A 19,977-nucleotide genomic window follows, 5' to 3' on the forward strand; every position below is an offset into this window, starting at 1 on the left:
GAAAAATGAAATAAGTTCAGTTGGTATACTGAAGAGCTTAGAAAAACAAGTCTGTCTGCTTTTGAAAACCAGTAGAACAAGTTTGAAGAACCTTTGGAAGCAGTGAATTACAAATTTGCAAAGCAATTGGGAGTGGGGGAGAAACAGAAATCAGAGTACTAAGAAAAAGTTATGCAGTTATTTTGATGGGGGGGGGGGCGCGGGGGGCAGTGTTTAAGCTTTCTTGGTTGGGTTTTTTTAACCATACACTTTAGGCAGATAGTCTTCTCTAGACCTTTTTTACCCGCACCCCCAACCCCCAGCTGTACCACCCTTCCATTTTGAAAAATTGTGGAAACTGAAGACTTCCACATTTATATATCCAAAGCTATAACAAGTTCCAAAAGACTTCAAACTGTAAAAATATTTTCTTTTCTTTTTTTTTTTTTTTTTTTTTTCTTTTAACAGGAAGGAATAGAGAGAGATAAAATTTGGATTGATGGAATTGCAGGTCTGGTCAGCTGAGTTGGCTAGAGACAAAGCAGAGGCTGACAGAGGGAAAGAAAATGTCAAAAAACCCACAAGAGATAATTGCATATTCAACACGTGAAGTAGACCTTAGGCACAAACATTAGACTGGTAGGTGATCAGGACAAACAAAAGAATGAAATTGGACAATGGTGAGACCCAAGAGAAAGTGCAGCTTCTGCTTTTCTGGTGACCAGGACAGAAATGAAACCCCAATTTACATGAAAAGGTGCTGTCAGATTTCACAACATCTGATATGAATATACCCCAACAGCAGGAGGAATAATAGCATGGTTTGCTAAAATCAGAGAGATTTAAATGTAATCACAATGGAGTTCCAGATAATAATTGTAAAAATACTAACCTTTCCATGCTATGAGGTAAAACCTACAACTGAACAGATGACAGTAATTTGATTTTAACATGAGACAGAGGACACAAAATAAGTACCCCAACGAAACTTAACTTGCGGGTACTGTATCTGAGCAAAGCTTCCCTTTAGGTTATCGCTTCTACAGCTAACGTAAGCAGTATTATGTATGTGTGGGAATGGCATGGGGAAGGAGAAGAGGGGGTGGGAGGGGGGAATAAAAGTAGGAAAAAAATGCAGCAGGCCTACAATATAATTACACTCTTGTCACTGGTGGGATTTTTAGTCTTTTTCAAAAGAAGGTAAAATATTGCAAGAGCCAAAGTATGATCTGCACAATTCTTTCCAAAAGGATGTACGTACCACCTAAAGGGGAAGGTTGGTAGTGGCCTTGTGTTGACCTCCGAAAATTCTATTGGGAAGCAAAAGCATATAGACATTTTTGATGATAAATATTTATTTATATTTAAAACCAAAAGAATAAACCCACAAAAAACAACAAACCTAAAAAAACTTCAAAGGGTTAGAAAAATGAGATTGTCAGGAACTGAGAGGCACAGCCGCTTAGGCTGGGGTCTTTCATCTGTACACAAACTTAAGACCCTGAAATCAGCCTTCAAAAGCGAGGAAGGCATTTTGTTATCAAGTTTATTTGCATAATACCTCCTATATATAACATGACAGCCTACATGACATGATCCTTGTGAATTATTATAGCTAAGGGTCAGATACTACTGATATAATTGTGCAATGTTGTAGTTAATGAGATATCAGGATAAGAACCAAACCTTATTTTGTGGTTTTGTATAACTTAGTTTGACACAGATAGCAAACCAATGATGATATAATTGGATGCAACCTTGCAGGCTACAAGACTGACAGATAAGACCTAAGAGACACAAAGATGATGAAACCATTCAAAGTTTCCTATCTGAAAAAAAAACACAAAACCCTCTCTCTTCTTTCACCTTCAGTAGTCTGAAGCTGTAGCAAACTTCCTGCTTAACCTGAGCCACGCTGAAGTACCTGGTTTCAAAATATGATGGGAGGTTTGTATCATGCGTGAGTTTAGGTATGGTTTTATAGCTAAATACTGGTTAAAGCTAAGAAAATGGGAAGGAACGTTTAGTAAAAAGTTTACACAAAAAGTTGTAACGTTATGAAGTCTACACTGATACTGAAAAACCTGAGGGGGTGGGTTAAACAAAAACCTGTTATGCTGCATGATTTGTCATATCTTTTTCAGATTATTAGAAAAGACTATTACGCGTTTTTCAGTTGTTTTTAACAGTTTCAGTATGATGTGATTTGGATATGAAAGCAGTCGGTCCTGGTGGGCAAGAGAACTCAATTGATTACAAGGAGAAAGACAGCATGAGACTGGTACGTAAAGTCATCAAAATCTGAGCCACCATATGAAAACGTAAACTTTTGTTCGCTGTGTATGTAGTTTGGAGCACTGTTACCAGTTTGTCTCTTCTATTTCGTGCATGACTGGGATCCGCTGCGGGTCCCACGGTCCAGGTGTGCACACCTTCCACCAGTTCGGAGCCAGCTTTGCACACAAAGGGAGCAGAGCTGCAAATCCTTGCAAGCTTGTAACGCCTTTGGTAAAGCTTTTGGTAGGCAGTGATTCACATCCAAAACTAAATGCTTTGCAAGGGTGGGCCTGAGGTGTGATTATCTATTTAAACATGTAGTAGTCATTTTAACTACTTTTCTAACTTTAAGTTACCAATTCTCATGCATAATTCTGTATTAATTCAGATACTTTCATTCTCTGACAGGTAAAATTAGTGAAGTTGATGGTAAATAAAGATAGTGTAGACTTAGTATAACGTAAGAACATTAACATAAAAATTTTATAATTTCCCAAGCAAATTGTGGAAGCCTTATCACAAGAAATATTTAGACAAAGGCATGTCTCTGATACTGATGTTTCAGGTCTCAGTCCCAAATCTAGGGTGAGATGCACTTTCATCTTGGCCCTCTCAGTATCATGTAAGATGCTTCCACAAAACCGTCTGGAAGTCCTATACGTGAGCAGCTGGTGTCCAGGCTGGTATCCATGGCAGTGTCTGTGGGTCCCTTTCCTCAGGACTGCCACTCCACTGGTTGCTTCTTGAGCCTAGGGAGATGCCTGTGGTTGCTCTGTCCCCCATACAGAGCTCTTCACCTCTCCTTACCGAACTTCAGAAGGTTGCTGTTGGTCTGGTTTTGAAGTTCAACAGGCTCCCTCTGGACTGAAGCTTGCTGTTTGCCATGCCGGCAACTTCTCTTGTGAGGCGCAGTGCCCTCCACAAGTTGCACTGTGTCATCATCCAGGCTAGCGGTGAATATAATGGAAAACATCAGGCCCCAGTATTGACCTTGGAGGCCCCCACAAGTCACTGGCTGCCACATGGATGTTGTGCTGCTGATCCACAACACGGATGTTGTGGATTCTCTGAACCAAGCCCTGCAGTTTCCGACCCACCCGATCATCCATTCCTCCAGGCCATAGTTCCTCAGCTCCTAAATGAAAATGCTACGGGGGGTGTCAAAAGCCTTGCCAGGGTTTGGTTAGGTCATATTCATCATTTGCCGTCCACCCACACAGTCAGTTGTGCTGGCAAAGCACAGTGTGCCTGACTTTGTCACATGCTTGGGAATGGGCTCCAAAGCAGATGTGCTTCAGGAGCTCCTCAGAAACTGAGGTGAGGCTGACCATGGAGTTCCCTGCATCGTTCTCCTTGCCTTTTTTAAAAAGGAACATAATGCTGGGTTGGTTTGTTGGTGTGTTGGTTGTTTTTTTTTTTTCCCTCTCGTTTTCAGGGACTTCCCCTCACCGTTGTGATTTTCAGTAGATGAAGGCAATAGTGTTCTTTTACATAAGAATATAGCTAGGAAGTATAATAGTTCCTTTCAGCTCCTTCCTCAAGCAGTCCTCATTACCCAGTAATTTGGGTGAAAGTACTATCTATCCCATCTATTGAAACTGGATCTCTGTGAACAAAGGATGCAAGAATGATTGAGCTGAAGCAAAATTAAACAAAAGATCCTGGATGCGATAATGTGGTGGCAGGAACATTTGGCCAGGAGAGGAGGGAGCTGTATTCTCATTTGCCCCTGAAAAGGAAATTGTTCCCATTTCCAGGCTGACAGCATTAATTTCTAGGTCATTACAGAAATGCCACCACAACATATTCTAGTTGCACTTTGGTGGCAAATGGTTGCTGTGCTTTGGGTTGAAAAAGCAATTATCTGCTCCTTGATAAACAAGGGCCCGGATCCGTGCCCTCTTTCAAACAGCAGCATCTCTCCTGTAGCCACAGAAAAGGGAAGAAGAGGTTTGCGTCCACGTATCCTCATCCTTTGTGCAAATACGTACGTGCATTGAATCCCCCAGCAGTGGTGGATGGTCATTTTGTAGCTTACAAGTGGAATTAAGACAAACTCAAAAGACCTGCTGCCCGTGCCTGGAAGAGATGGTGGGTGGGAAGGGGGGCAGGTAGGGAGAGGAGCCCACGCTGCCTGGCTTAAGGCACTTATCGGCTGGCAGCTCACCCTCCTCTGCAGCACAGGAGCAAAGAGGCAGGGCGGGCAGGCCTACCCGAGCTGGAGTATCAGCAAGAAGTAATGCATCGAAGTGCAGCCAAGCCAGGCTGCCAAAACCAGAGCAGAGCACAGCAGCAGTATTGCAGATACCATAATTGTGTGAACGCCTGATAGCTTAGATATCTTTTCTGTCAACGTGTAGTTATAACTGTGTTTATATCTACTACTACGTGATACTATCATCCTAGTAGTACAATTGCTCATCACTGCTATGCTGTCAAGAAAAACGCTTCTCCAGATGGCTGGTCAAAATAGGAGCCCAGTTTAAATGCTCTGCATTGCTTCTGAAGTAGCCTTTTTCTTCCTCTCTCTTGACATGAGAGCACCATCCTCGCAGTGTAGGCACCGGATTGCACACTAAATCTAGCCAGCAGTCTAGGAGACACTTTTATGCCTCTTGGGCAAAAGGCCAGGTGTTGGCTTTCAAGATTTTCTAGGATATCTTTTTATAAAAAATATATATACACACTAATATGCTTCTGCACAGAACTAGGAAGAGACAAATCTATTTAATAACTGATACTAATTTTCTGACAATTATTGGGCATGGGTTTAGCTGGGTGTCTGGAAAATACATTGGAATTTTTAGGCAGCTAACCAAAAAAAAATCCAAAACGACTGCTTTTAGCGTCGAAGAAATGGATGCTGATGTAGTGCTCTGGAGTGCTATAGTCTGTCCAGCCTGTGTCATTCTAACCTTGAATACTGCTGTGTATGCAGGAACATGAATATACTTCAGCTTTCTCCTACTTTGAAGTAACGTGTTACCCAGTATTTGTGCAATATGAATTACAGTGTAACATTACCATTCTGTTTAATCACAGTTGACAATGCACAGGTCTGGTCAAAATTAATAGTGAAGTATACTATTCTGGAAAACAGGTACTGCAGTTGATAACTAGCTCTGTTGGATGAAAATGTATAAGGAACTGGGAAGAATTTGAATGTTGTTAAATGATGGGATGAAAATGCCTATGCACTGGAAAAAAATCTGCAGCAGTAAGCCATAAGAGAAAAAGTCACTTTGATTTAGTTACATGAGTGGGATCAGAAATATATTCAACATCATTCTCAGACCAGGTATGAAAAAGATGAACAGTTGCCTAAGAATATAATACATATATGAGTAATCAGAATTGCTACAATAACAAAAGACTTTATGCTGGTGCAAGATTTTGTATAAGCTTAGTGAAATCTAACAAAAAACTTAATGTGAGAAATGAATCAGCTGTAAACTTCGGGAAATTTTGTGTACAGATAGTTTAAGAGCATCCTATATGTTCCTCATTTAGTCTCACTGTTTTCATCAGTTTGCGTTGCAAGCAGTGTCTGAATGCTTGCCTTAACCTGCTCTGTGATCTTGAGCAGCTCACATCACCTTACCTGCTGCTTTTTCCCCGTCAGTACAATAGAAATAGAAAATCTTTCCTATCTCCTTTCTTATGCCTGGTCAAATGACAAGCTATAGCAAGATTTGCCAAAATATTTTGTACCACTTTAGTAACAGAAGGTAGCCATAAACTTGCTCTAGCTGGCTAAGTTTGGCTGATGTGTCATCGAATCAGCGTGAGCTATTGAGGCTAAACCATAAGTAATAAATAACCAAATGTATATGGTGGTCCTGTGTATGGTCTTACAAACTTCTACCTAACCTTATAGCAGCTCATAAGCTTTTGTGCGACAAGGCATGCTGATATACTATAAAGAGTCAATTTAACTCATTTTCTCTCCATGAGTTTACCCTGTCTCAAGGCAGTTTCTTGTTATTTGTGAAGTCATGCATTTTAAACACTCTGCTGCAATCCTTGTGCAGGCAGGCTGCTCATTTGCCAGAAACCCCCAGGTCAGTAAGCACTTGCTGTTACACTTCTGTGTTTCTTCTGAATTTGTGGGTGCTCTGTAACTCATCATTTCAGGACTGAGATAGTAACAGGATTTAATTTCCCCCATCCTTTTAAATAAATTTCACCCCAACAGGGAGCAGCCTGCTCCATCTGAAGCTGGGTAGATGTTCTACTAGTCATTGCACTAGCTGCAAGACTACTACATCTATCAAATGCAAATGTCGTTTTATCTATAAGCTAAGCTTCCAGCGTTATCAGCATCTTTGAAAATAGTATGGAATGCAATCATGCCCATCTTTATTCCTTAACATAAGGCATGCTTAAAATAGCAAGTACAGATCATCCTTTCTTATGGGGAGACTCAAGTAATGCCAAGCATATACAACAGCTCAGCGAGAGCACTGGAGGAGCAAGGAGCAGAAGAGCTCAAAGCTGTTGGTGGCCCTTGGCCAGCAGCATTGCTCCTCGGGTCACAGGGCAGCTCAGGCGTTTGCCCTACCCAGGCTAAGGCAGGGAAGAAGAGGGTGAAACACTGCTTCAGCATCTTCCCTCGCTGCACCGAGGTCTATTTGAAAAGTCATACCCATTGCTTGTAGATTTATTTTTGTGCTTACAAAGTTAGTAACTACAAATGATCAGCCTAATCCTAACAAAACTAACTTTTTTTTTTGGCAGACTGGGGCCACTAGAGTGTTATAGACACTCAGAAAATGAAATTATTAATGACAAATTGAATCAACAGGGATAAAGATACAAGACTTTTTTTGTTTAATCTGTTTCACTGCATCTATGAAATCACTTGATTTAGTCCTTTTCTAACACTTTTCTAAACAGAGAAAATACATAGCGAGATGATGTATTTTTAGACTGTATTTTGGATACATTTGCTTAGATTAATTGCAGATCACCTTGATCTAGAAGAGGAAGCTAAAAAATATTCCTAGAAGTGTCCTATTAGACTTTGAAAATAAAATAAAAACCAAATTAATGTCAATTGAAAAACAGTATTTGCATTTTGTGTGGGAATTAATTTAGTTTGATCATTAACGTCCTTTGATAAGCAGAATTTCATTCACTTCCTCTAAATAAGAAACTTGCTCTATTTTCCATCTTCCAGACTATCTATTCTAATGGATTTTACAAATCCAAAATTATTCCTTTTATAAAGGGAATAAAAAGGAAATAATCAAATTATGTTTCCTCACACAACACATTAAAATAATTCAAAATTGTAGGCACATACTAGAAGAGAAGACTCGTAAAGCAACTAGCTTTTCCACTTGCTATTTTCCAACGTGACAAAAATCAAGAATTTTTTTATGGGCTAAAATGTAGTTTGCCATGTCATAATAGTAAAAAAAAAAGATTTTTCTGCACCTACCAAACACAGAAGTCACATGGTTTACTTACACTTTACAAGCTGAAGGTGACTCAGGAGAGATTCAGAAAGTACATAAAGTTGATTCAGGGCAGATACTAACTTTGGATATTAAAGGTATTTGTAGAAATTCACAAACCCCACTGTTCTCCAAAGGGCAGTGCCTGCAGATACGTAGATAGCATCAGTGAAGATGGATATAGAGCTGCATTAAACACTGAAGCACGAAATAGAAAATGTGGGTAGCTTTCCTCCACAGAACAGCAGTCAGAGCTGGAGAATGTTCTTTTCTGTGCCTGTGAAGCATGCAGTAATCCACTGCAACCTAAACAGCAGAGGTAATATAAATAACAGCAACAACTTCCAGAAATACCCTCTTTCACAGTAACTGGCCAAAACTTCTTTTAAATTGACAGATACAGATTTTTCCAAAGTAGTTTGGATTTCAGTGGCGTTTGTTTTGGACCAGTGTACTGGGAACCTGGAAAACAAACGTCGTGATGGCTTTGAAACAGCTCTTCAGCAGCACCGAGTGTGATGATACATTACTGGATATCTTACTGTTTCGCTATTAACCATCTCCTGCTGTTCAGCATGCGTTGCCAAATACCCTACCTTTTCTGCACTGCATTAGCACGCTGTAGAAATCCAAACTGAAGTAAAAATCCAGGCCACATCTTTAAAGCTCCTAAGGTTTGGGTACGGGTTGTTTCCATGAGTGCCTCATCTTCATAAAATCCTGTTAACACTCTTAGGCGGACAATGAAATTGAAACCTGTGAGAAGAGGTGAAGATCTGGCTTATGCAGCAGATGGTTTATGGCAATGGTTTATGGCTATGGAATACACTGCCCGAAAGGATTAAAGGATATTTAGATGTAGAGCAAGGCTCGCCTCATAATTTTAGCTTTCTCTTGAAAGCAAGCCTCCAAAAAAGTCTGAAAAAGGTACAAATGGAGTTGAGGTTAAAAGAGGGGGGGAAAAAAAAAAGCATGAATTTGACAATACGGTTCCTCTGAAAAAATTAACACTAGTCTGTGCTGAAAGTGGCATATTAAACTAAACAAGTTACCAGCCTGACCTATTCAACTCCTTATAGGTGAATTCCTGTGATCCTAAATGTGCAGGAAAACTGGGAAAAAGTGCAAAGTCCCCTGTGTTACACAGTCATAAGCAGCAGACAAGGGCAAAAGATAAGTTGTCTTTGCTGGCTCTACTGAGTCTTGACAAGAACACTCCAGTACCTGGGTGCTGGATGTGCTGAGAAACATTAAGAGTTGGCACACAGGACCTTGAAGTTGAGGATTTAGCAGGAAAAAAAAATAATAGAAGGATTTAAATGGATTAAGTGGGTGATGAGACTCAGGCAGAAGGAGGTGGAGATAACTTTAGCTGTCTGGTAAATGAGAAGAGGGAGAGGTGATAAATGGAGCCTGAAGCCTCCACAGATTAAATTATCTGGGAGGAAGGCAGGTGTGAATTACTGGAAAGGCACAGGGAGCGAAGGGATTTCTCTGTCTGCTGGTGTAAGGCAGGTTCCCCTTCAGCTGACACTGTCACGGTGGTGGAAATGCTTGGAGCTGTGTCTACCCGCAGATGTATTATCTAAAGACTGGGGAATAATTCTCAGTGCAAGAGGAGCAAGAACTTTTAGCGTCCCACTAGAAACTCAATGAAGTGAAACAGAAGGGCAGCAGAAAGATCAACCTTGACATATATAGGAAAACGTCATTAGTTGCCGTGGAAAAGACAATCTTAGTATAAATGGAGAGGATTGAAAGCAGTCTGCAGAAAACCAGGGAAGCTGCCTATACAGCGGATAGACATGCTGAAAACGTTGCTAGAAATCAATTGCACATTCATGGCGTCAACAGGTTTTCAATCACATTGCCAAGAGTTTCATTCTAAAATCCTTTTGCGACTATTTTCAGATCGATCTGTATTTCTCAAGTGGTAAGAATCTGTTTGGTGGCTGTGACTCCATTATCGTACCTGCCATGTTTTGCCAGTTTTTAACGTGTTTATTTTCTTCCCCTTTGACCGCTAATCAAAAGGGTAATCACCACTGCCCTTAGAGTAAAACAAAATAAATAGATTAAAGCCAGGTGTATCAGGAGATCTGTCAGGTTTGGCAGAAAAATAGAAAATAAATTCAATGACTTTCTAATTAAGAATGATAAATTACATCCCTGTATTAAGCCACTATATTAAGTCCCATGTTAAGACACTAATTAGTGTCATTGCCATAACAGAACAAAAAAAATAGTTGTTTCAGTCCTTTGACAAGCATTCCAGATTTCAGGAGTCACTGAAAGTCAGGTAGACACTTTCTACTTTGCAACAGCTTTTTAAGGAAAGTGAATAGTTAAGTGGCTGCTTTTCAAGGAGTTTTAGACTCATCTGTTGTTTTTTTCTTGCACTATATTCACAGCATTAAAATCAGTGGAAAAGGATTAAGTTTTTTACTACTAATTCGGAGTCTTATTAGTGGAGGTAATAGCATTCATGTGTATCAACTGCTTTATAATCCTATTGACACAAACTAAAGTCAGATGTGAGTAGTACACAGGTGCAGGGTGACCACAGCAGTTTTACCATCCAGCAAGTCTCTATGCTCTCGTTTAGTAGAAATATTTTTTTTAATCATTTCATACTTACATTTTCTTGTATTCAAGCCGTGCACCTTATCCACATGCATGGGCTGGTTATGTTCCTCAGCATTTTGACTGCATTTGACAACCCTCTCAACAGAAGGTTACAACCACTAAATCCTCTGCTAGCTTGTTAAGTAGCTAGCTTGATTTTTCTAAACAGTCCTTGAGATCCACCCACACCATGAAGAGTAATTCCCTGCAAATGAAATCAAATTATATTTAATCGGGGAATTTAATTATGCCATGGCAATAGGTATTTTTTGAATGCCATAGATTAGATGGATTAATCAGATGCTCAGGAGGTAGGCGGTTGATATTAATAAGGCAAAATTTGCTTGCACTGTATGTACAGACATTTCTGAAACTGCCAGCCAAATCAGAAAGGAAGGATTTGCATTTGTACTTTTAATGAGAAATAAATCAGTAGAAGCTGTGCAGTTAAAACAAAAGCAATCACCATTTTCAGCCAAGCAGAAGAGTGCAAAAACAGTATACATTTTTAATAAATACAGCTTCACTGGATGCTGACTGACACTTCAATATTACCTCACTATAAATGTATAATAATTAGTTGGGTACTTCAGCTTTCTGAGGAACATTATTAACTATATTAGAATTGCAGTCAACTCAGGAAATCAGATTCCTAAATATGCTGAAGCCGATGCGTGTTTTTATACACATCATCTGAGAAGGAGAAGGGGTAATGAACACAAGTACAGTTAGGACGATACAACACACATTTTAGGAACTTAGACACAGATTTTCCTTAGCTTATGCCTGAACTGGAACTTTTTCCAGCTCCACAACAGGGCAAGACCCCAGTATAAAAGCAGTGCCTGCCCTGGAAGCGGCACGCAGCCGGAGTGGGGAGGTGGCCCGAGGTGCCATGGGGAGAGTGCAGCAGCAGCAGCAGCCCTCATAGGTATGGTGTCAGGGCAATATGATATATAATTATATTCATGTTCTCATTATATAGCCAGATGACTCAGACACATGTTGCTGCCGTTCCTAGGAGCATAAAAAAATTTGGACCACACCAGACCCCACAAAAAAAATAAAAAAAAATTAAAAAAAGCTGTCATCACACTGGTTTGTAAGCAAGGCACATTGTCACCTTTATGAAAATATATTTCATTAAGAATAACATCAATGTGACATTTTCATTTAATCCTAATAACTGCATAATTATTAATTACAGCAGCTACAGAAGCAAAGTCCCAGGGAAGCGGAGATCTCAGTCATATCTTCACAGTTGCCAGGTACTTTTGCATTATTTAGCCAGGGGAAAAAAAAACCCAAACCAAATAGCCATTATTTTTGAGAAACAGTCATCGTGAATACAGAAATTCTGCCATAGTCACTGGAGGTTCTTTCATGTCAGTCTTAAAAAAAAAAAAAAAGCATTATATACATCTTTTCTTTTGTAAATGTTATGATCACACCTTGAAGTTGCCAATATATTGAACATACACATCAAACAATATTGTCAGCATTGGACTAAATCCTGCTGAGTTAATAAGTCAGCATGATTCTCATTATGAGTTACACAATTATATTATATTATTTATAACATCTATGCTAATTTAAATCTACTGTCTTCTGTTTAAGCAGTTGGTTCTTCAAATATTTCATTTAAATTAGTGAAATAAGACTTTTGTTTTAATCAGATCTTTTTCAGATTGAGCTATGCTCATTGCAAATAGAGAAGCCAACTTTTAGCAAGTTGAGGGAGAAAAATTGAAATTGTCAACCACACAATATAACTTTTTATAGTTAGTTTTTCGAAATTACAGGATACTTTGAAAGGAAGAAGCATTTCCAATGCGTTTCAGAATTGTCAGTATTTACATCCATTTTTTTTTCCTTTTTGCTGCATTAAACAGATTGTATATTTAGAGTAGAAGCTGACACAGAGGGGATGATGTAGCTCCCAGTATTTCTCCCATACTGAAGTACAGAAGACAAAAATAAAAGTGGATAAAAAAATGGATTAAGCTACACTAATTGTGCTCAGTGTGGTGGCCTGAAAACGTATAAAGAGATACCGTAAGCACCATTTTTTATGAAGGTTTCACATTAAAATTGGCATTTTTAAGACCTCTTTGTGGAGTTAATTTTGAAAGATGGCAGCGATAGCCTGAAGTAACCTTCAGATAACTTTCAAACTTCACTTCTGTATTTTAGATAGAGCCACATTTCAGTAGCCTTTCTGCTTTAATCCTTGCTCACATGTCTAACTGCATGAATGGGTCATCTCACAGTCCTATTAGACTACCAGTGTCTTTAAAGCTGAACAATGAGGTTCACACATAAGGTTTGAATCTGGCTGTGTACCCTAAATAACTCTGTGCATATTTGCCTGTGGAGTAACATCTAGCATTGTGAGTATATACGTGTATTTGTGCCAGGGGAAGCTGTCTGCAGGCAGGCATTGAGTGCATGCTTATCTACCACACAAAGGTGTCTGTCTGCCTGTGAGAACCCAGGTTATTTCTGAAAGGATACCCATAGTGAAGATACCATGGGTCACTTAGACACCTATTAAAAATTTGATCCTTAGAGCTGAATATTTTTTTTTTTTTTGGTATTAGGTATATGCAACTATTCAGATTCGTACTCAATAAATATATTCATACATAAAATACTATGAATCTTCATTGAAATTTAGAGTCCTTTAAAACTTCACTTGATACCGAATTTGTTCTTTCATGGTCTATTTACAATACAAATAGGAAAACTTTACAAAGCACTTGGTAAAGAAAAAAGATTAACCAGCAAATCTTTGCTTCAGAATGAGCGCCCCTTAACATACCCACAGCAGGTTGCAAATTTGAGAAACATTTATGGACTAGCACTGAGTAAACATCAATACTCCTTTGTTAAGTCGATGCTGGTCAATGTGTTCATCTGTGGAAAATGCTGGAGATATGCGTTGTAGCATGGCAAAGTGCAGCAGCATCGGGAACAAAGACATCTTTAAGAAACATGGGACTAGAAAGGCTGTGAGTGCTCTTAGGGGTCTAGACAAGCATTTTGATGAGTTAAAGAGAAGGCAAACACAGGAATACCTGGGAAGGTGTTTTTTATTGTCATTAAATGACAAGCAGGTGTGCTACAAGGATGTCTGTGTAAAAGCACTGTACCAAGGCTATTAATGTACCAAAGGTCTTTAGAGTTAGAAAACTGAGAGGGGAGAAGTTAGGAAACCTTCATAGGGAAATGTGAAGTCTGTCCTAAAGGACATGAACAGATTTGCAAAGCTTTGTTCTAAAGCTCAAAAAACATGGTTAATAATAGTAAGTAACAAGACACTGGAATGGAAGAATTTAATTACAATGCCAATTATACACTCTGTAAAGAGTTCTGGGACATGGAAGACAGCATAGCAAAAAGGAGGACAGCGTAAGCTTTAATTAAACTCTGAACATCGAACTGGCCTTCCAAATCAAGCATTATTTCTAGGAGGCAAGGACAAGTGCAGAGCTATGTAAACGTGTGAACAGAATTTTGGGTTACAGCCCTGCAGCTTTCTCAGAGGAAAATACTTTGACAGATGCCGAGTGGGACTACTTCTTATGTTGAACCCAAAGGCAACCAAAAAAAGTTAAAATCACTTCATGGTATCCAAGAAAAATCTAAAAGTAGTCTTGATGTGTAAGGCTCTGAGTTTATTTTTTTTCCCCAGGTCTGGAGTGAAGTATGGGAAAGAAAACAGAGACTAACAGTCTGATTCAGATAAAACTTAAACACTACTCTGTGCAATTTAGGACAGTTTTCTTCCCATGCAAAGACCAATCCCCTTGCTCTTGTTACATACTTGGCCACAATTAAAGCATTGATCCAACTCTTTGTGCAGTTTAAACACATCTACATCCGTAAACATGAACAGGACCATGCTAACTTAACGTTAGCCAAGGATCTTAGTCCACTGCCTTTAGGGGTAAGTGGTCTGAACTGGCAATCTGCCAGAAGATCAGGAAGTATGCTCACTGTCTGCATGCAAAAAAATTGCTCCTGATCAGAGTTCTCCATGATAAACCATCACTGAGTCTTTTCCGGAGAGTTGACAAAAGCCTTTAGTCTTAAACTAAAACAACAGGTTCTTGGCAATGACATCTGAAAATGCCTATCATTTAAATGGTGGGAAAGGCAAAGCTGTGAAGGTTTGTTATTTGCTAGTCAATGCTTTGTATCTCACTTTCTTGGAGTAATACTTCTATTCAGTGTTTTTTGTGATCCTTGGCCTAGTATAAGGTGACACCACCACAGTCAGAAGTAGCCTGTGGTCCGTGGCTTGAGGACACCAGCCACAACAGGAGCAGACTTTGGATGATGAAGCAGATGAGCCTAAGACAAGACAAAATCGTTCTGGTGATGACAGCAGGAGACTGGACAGATCCCATGATACACACACATCCTAAATCCATCAGTTGCATGGTTAAACCTGTAGTAACAAGACGGACACTGACCATCAGTGAATGCAACAGAACTTAGGACAAAATAACTCGCAGTATTTCCTCAAGTCCACTGTGACTGGAACAGAAGAATCTTTATACCTCTTTTCTAGGCCTGGTCTGGAGCAAAGCCACCCTTGCACAGTGTCAGTGGTACAGCTGGTTATGACAAAAACACTTGTGAAAGGACAGTTCCGCCTCTGAACATGTCCAGCATCAGTTCTCAGACAGCCCCTCTAGGATGCAATGAAAGCTGTTTGGCACTTTCTGAATGGTTTGTAGGGGGTCAGAGAAATAAAACTTTTACACACACACACATTTCATTCTGTGAAGGTTATAAAAATGCGTACATTTAAAACCTTGCTAGGTCTGCACAAATTTATGGTCATTCATGAATATGAAGTATTTTAGGCATGTAGAGTGCTTAGTCACATTCTTAAAAATTCAGCTATCTGTAGTAATATGAACCTTCTGTTTCTCACTGATGTGAGTCCTGTCCCGTGTAAATAGCTGCATCCAGGAAAAAACCCAATCACCATTTATATACCTGCAGGTGACAAGTTAACTTCTATATTTAAGGGTACATATGTACTATCTAGCATCAGATAGTGGTACAGCAATGCTTGCTCACAATTTCATCATTTACTCATGTCTGGTTGGCTTCCCAGTGTATGTTTAATTCTTGGAGAGGAGGAATTATTTGACTGAACATAGATTTAGGGTTAGAAGACTCCACTTTTTCCAAGAAAGCATTGTATAACCCATTTAACTTTAGAAAAAAAATAATCGGGAAACCAGTCAGGTATTTCTATGGCACACTAAACTCTTCTTTCAAGCCTTGTTAGGTATTACTAGTTACTGGGAGAAGAGGCTTAGAATCAAACATCTGGAAGCAAATCAGCCACAACATTTCTGCAGCCTTTGAAGCAAAATGCATAGTCAGAGTGGAAGGCAGGGGAGAAAAATGAAACCTCAGAGAATTTCTAGTCATCAAAACCTCATACATTTAATTTGTCCCAGTTGTGCTGGTCTGCACAAACAGTGAGTAAACCACACTGAGGAATCCCCCACAGCTGACCACTACAGGTAATCACAGATATAATGTCACATCTCAATTACAGTGATATATCTTTCAGATCTTTATTTCTAATCATTTGATGGCAGAGATATTCTTGAACCTGCTATCTTCCACAAGCATTTTCCATTGTCTTTGGAAAAGTACTTTCTTTCAAACCTTTTTTTTTTTTACTGTAGGGGGACAGAGCTGTGATTCAAAGTTAGCGCCTCTGGTCAGAGCAATAGCTAGTATGTCCCAGATCACTCTGAAGTGGCAGACCCATGTGCTTTAGCAAACGTGGAGTTTGATACTTTAATCAAGTAGCTAACTGTGCGTTAAAGCAACAGAAGGAGAAAAAATGGTTTCCTATGTCTTTGCTTTCTAATAAAAATGGAATAATCAAAGGTTTCCCCATCAACTTGGCATTCATGTTTCTCCCACATGAAGTATCTGGGGTTCAGTGCACACTATAGCCCTTCCTTCAGCACATAGGCTAGTACTTTATTTTGCTATTTCCACAGAACCTGCAAGAACTTTGCATTTCTAGGGCTATTAGTCTTCCATCAGATCTGATATCAAGCGACAAATGGATTCACAAGTGATGAATTAGGGACAGGCAGATGTATATACATACATGAAGATTGCCTGATTGCATGAGACATGCTTGTCTAACAAAGCCTCATTAGGAAGGTGGTACACGCTTTCCCTAAATATAGTTACTCCTTTCAAGGCAAGCAGCAAAACATACTCCCTAGTTCCAATGTAAATAATGTATCTGAAGCTAAGGCTAAAGCGGCATGTAATTACATATCAAACAACCATCCAGAGACACCTAATCTACAGCCATGGATAGGAGACCAATAGAAGCATTTAAAAGAGCACAAATTTAAGAATTGCTTCATTTTCTCCATTTGAAAATTAAAACATAACGCATTTGCTTTGAAATATTTTTTTAATGTGCCTCACTGTCTTGTCAAGGATTCCTAAGGTAAATGTCCTTAGATCTTTACATTTCCAAGACTTGAAGATCATACTTAAAACTTTTGATTACTTTTTCCGCTGAAGAACTGAATCCAGTTGTGACTGTGTAGCATGTGATTTAAGCCTCTATTATAACTATTAGAATAATAGAATCATTTAGGTTGGAAGGACCTGTAAGATCATCAAGTCCAACCGTTAACCCAGGACTGCCAAGCCCACCACTACACAGTGACCCTAAGCACCACATCTCTGCATTTTTTTTAAAACACTTCCAGGGATGGTGGTTCCACCACCTCCCTGGGCAGCCTGGTCCAATGCTTGACCACCCTTTCAGTGAAGAAGTTTTTCCTAATATCCAACATAAACCTCTCCTGTACAACTTAAGGCCATTTCCTCTTGTCCTGCTGCTTGTTATCTGGGAGAAATTAGATTTCTAACACCATTATTAGACATGCCAGCTTTTTTTGAAATAGTAACTAAACTTTAATTCTAATAAGTGCATCATATAGTGACATTATGTGAAATACAATGGTAAAATGAGCTTGCTAAATCATTTTAGGCGTTAGCTGTCATGTCAGGCTTTACTAGTACAGTTATACCCAGGTTTTTGAGGGGTAAAGGATGGGTAAAGACCACTTTCTGCCAAGGAAAAGCCCTTTCTTCCTCAGGAAAAGCCCTGTAAAGCTAAATAAGTAGGAATTCATAGAAATAGTTACACTTTTCTGCCTTGACCCTTTACATAACATGGGGGACAGTATTTCAGGCAGAAGATTTGACATAAATTTTGTTACATTTAACTGAATAATTTAAAAAGAAATCTTTTATTCCCATTTATTTTAGTGCCTACAATTACCATTGCAGATAGCCTGGATTTTATGAATTTACATGCAGGGACAAATGATTTAATGCTACTATATGATGAAAATCCCTTTTCCAGGATGAAAAGAATCCCCAAGGAATAAAGTAAAAATCCCTTCCTTCTTTCCATTTATCCTGTCTTGTTCCTGCGGCAATATAAAGTTTCACTTTCCAAAAGTATGTCTGAGAATACCTATGATCACATAAGAAATGAATTAAGATTACATGCTCATATATGCTTTAGGAATTATGTATTTCCAGTACTTGAGGTCTTTTATATCTTCCTAGGGCATACTGGAAAGCCCACTGGAAAAGTAATCTAGAAAAAGTGTTTTGAGGTTCTAAAAAACCCAGAAATCTTATCAGAACAGATTTTCTCCTCTATTGACAGACAAAAGACTTGAAGATGACAAAGGCACTTAAAATCTGATTCTAATAATCTTTCTGGCAATAAATTGTGTTATATTCTACAGGTGTTTTCATTGATGTGAAATATTATACACTCAGTGTAAGAACAGGTTACTAGGCCTTACCCCTACCTGAAATTTAGAGTAACAAAAGATGATATTAAATATGAGAATTTGAAGACTTACAACAGAACGCATGTTTATCAGTTTTACTTTTTCACTAGCATCATAAGTAATTAGTATAACAGATTTTCAGATGTACCTTTCTGAATGGTTTCCAACTTTAGAGGTTATACTGAATGGCTCATACGAAAGGACCAAATTAAAAATCTGTTACAATATACTTCTCATTTTTTGTTAGCCTGTGTCAAAAAATATTGTTCAAGTTCTAAACCTGGAACTTTAAAAAAGTATTTGTAATATAAGTTGGAATTTTGCCGCAGGTCATAAATTAATAGCCACAGAGTGTTTCAGACAGCGTTGCAGTAATTTGTAGGAGCATATTAAAAGCAATGAAGACATCCAAATGATTCTTTTTAAACAGTAAAAAGGGAAGTTACAAAATGTAAATTAAAATATTTCTGGAAAGATTGAAATTGTTTGCATTTCTGCATCCTATTGAGAAACTGCATGACAAACCGCATTCTCAATCCATTTTCAAATAATCACTGGAAGGGTTAACTCATGAAAGTCATATCCTGTGCATGATGTAAACCAGATGCAGGTGTGCTACTGACTTATTTCAAAAGAGGAATTGAAGGTTTGTATCATCTAAAGTTTTCCAAAATGTAGAATTTAAAAGATATGAGTGAATCCAAAGCGGGACCAGTACAATTTCTTCTGCTTGTTAATTACCTGCTTGCTCTGGAGTTTCTGCGAGTCCCATTAGACACTTGTTTAAACTTCTAGGCTACCAAATGCTCCTGCAAATGTGGTCTTTCATTTTCAGCAATGCCTGGCTGAAATACAAGTGATTAGGCTCTTTTTAAGTGAACATTTGCTCTTTAACAAAATTACAGTATTCAGAAGACAGGAGGTATTCCCCGCTGTGAAATTGCTACCTTTTGATTAAAAAAAATGCTGATGTATCTCAAAAAAACCCCGCCACATGAATAGTCACATTGCTTTTTTCCAAAGTCCTATCTGACAGGTTGAAGGCAACTGATTATGTGTCATATGGCATTACTTCTGATTCTCTGGATGCCTGAATCCATCCTGTGAGATCAGGAAACTTGTGAGAATTCCTTTAATTACAGCTCAGAGGAGAGCAGGAGGCATGTTGTGCTCCTTCTCTGACCATACTGGCAGGGCTGTGGCAGAAGCGAGGGGAGTACACAAGCAGGAGGCAAAGCGCTCCTTTGTACCTCCCTCACGCACCATCAGACCTTGGGAAGGATGAGCCCTTGGGTTGCTCTAGCTCTGTGTGCATAAACAAGAGTCAGCCCTTCCCTGGCAGTCACCAAAAGCAGCAGGTCATCTCTTTCCTAATAGAAATATGCTAGGCAGGGAGAGATGCAATTAGCTGAAGGCAGGCTGGTTTGGTGGGTCCTCCAGGTTCAGATAGCTGAGATAAGTGTATCTCTGCTCATTCCCCACTCTCCTGCTGTAGCCTCCCCCAGCCCGCAGTTTCCCCCTGCGCTGGCTGCCTTGCAGCATTCTTTTTGGTGATGTCCTGATGCAGAGGAGTGGCACTCAGCAGCATTTGGGTGGCTGGGTGCTGGTGGGAGCCAAGCTGGCTCCATATCTCACCTACATCGCAGGAGCCACCAGCCACTACTCTGTTGGCTTCCAGCTTCCTTTGATTCTGTTACCTCAAATTCAAATTAGAAGCAGCTTTCCATATGTTGACATACCATGCAGGGAGTGAGATC

This window comes from Falco cherrug, chromosome 1, assembly GCF_023634085.1.
Source record: "Falco cherrug isolate bFalChe1 chromosome 1, bFalChe1.pri, whole genome shotgun sequence".
Lineage (NCBI taxonomy): Eukaryota > Metazoa > Chordata > Aves > Falconiformes > Falconidae > Falco > Falco cherrug.